Genomic DNA, 663 nt, shown 5'->3' with positions numbered 1-663 from the left:
AATTACACCGGGTAATGTAGTTAGACATTTAATTTGATCCGTGTCTAACTTATTCACAACTACAACCACAAATATGCTTACACATTTAAATTGTACTGTGCCGAACTAGGAAATTAATACAGACGGAAAGATACTTACTCATTGAAAATGTGCTCTATTGAATTAGATCACAGCTACATCCATATAATTCTTAGCCATTAAAGACGTATCCTGTCGAACTATTTCACGAACACAGCCGTAAATGTACTTAGACATTGAAAACGATTCATTTCTAACTAGTGCACAACTACAGCTGTAAATACACTTTATTACTGAAAATGTATTAAATTCTACTCTGTTGAACTAGTATAAAAGTACAGTCTGAGAAAAATTTTGACTTTTAAAATGTACCCTGTAACATTAGTATACAACTACAACCGTTGAATATAATTAAACGTTGAAAACGTGGCCTGTTGAATTAATGCAGAACTTCAACAGTAAATAAACATAGAAATTTAAAACCGTCAGATATGTGCACAACTGCAGCAGTAAATATACTTACTCACTGAAAATGTGTTAAAACATACCCTATTGGACTAGTGCACAACTACAGCAGTAAATATACTTACTCACTGAAAATGTGTTAAAACATACCCTATTGGACTAGTGCACAACTGCAGCAGT

Source organism: Limulus polyphemus, unplaced genomic scaffold, assembly GCF_000517525.1.
Source record: "Limulus polyphemus unplaced genomic scaffold, Limulus_polyphemus-2.1.2 Scaffold1377, whole genome shotgun sequence".
Taxonomy (NCBI): domain Eukaryota; kingdom Metazoa; phylum Arthropoda; class Merostomata; order Xiphosura; family Limulidae; genus Limulus; species Limulus polyphemus.
Note: the sequence above shows the minus strand (reverse complement) of the source record.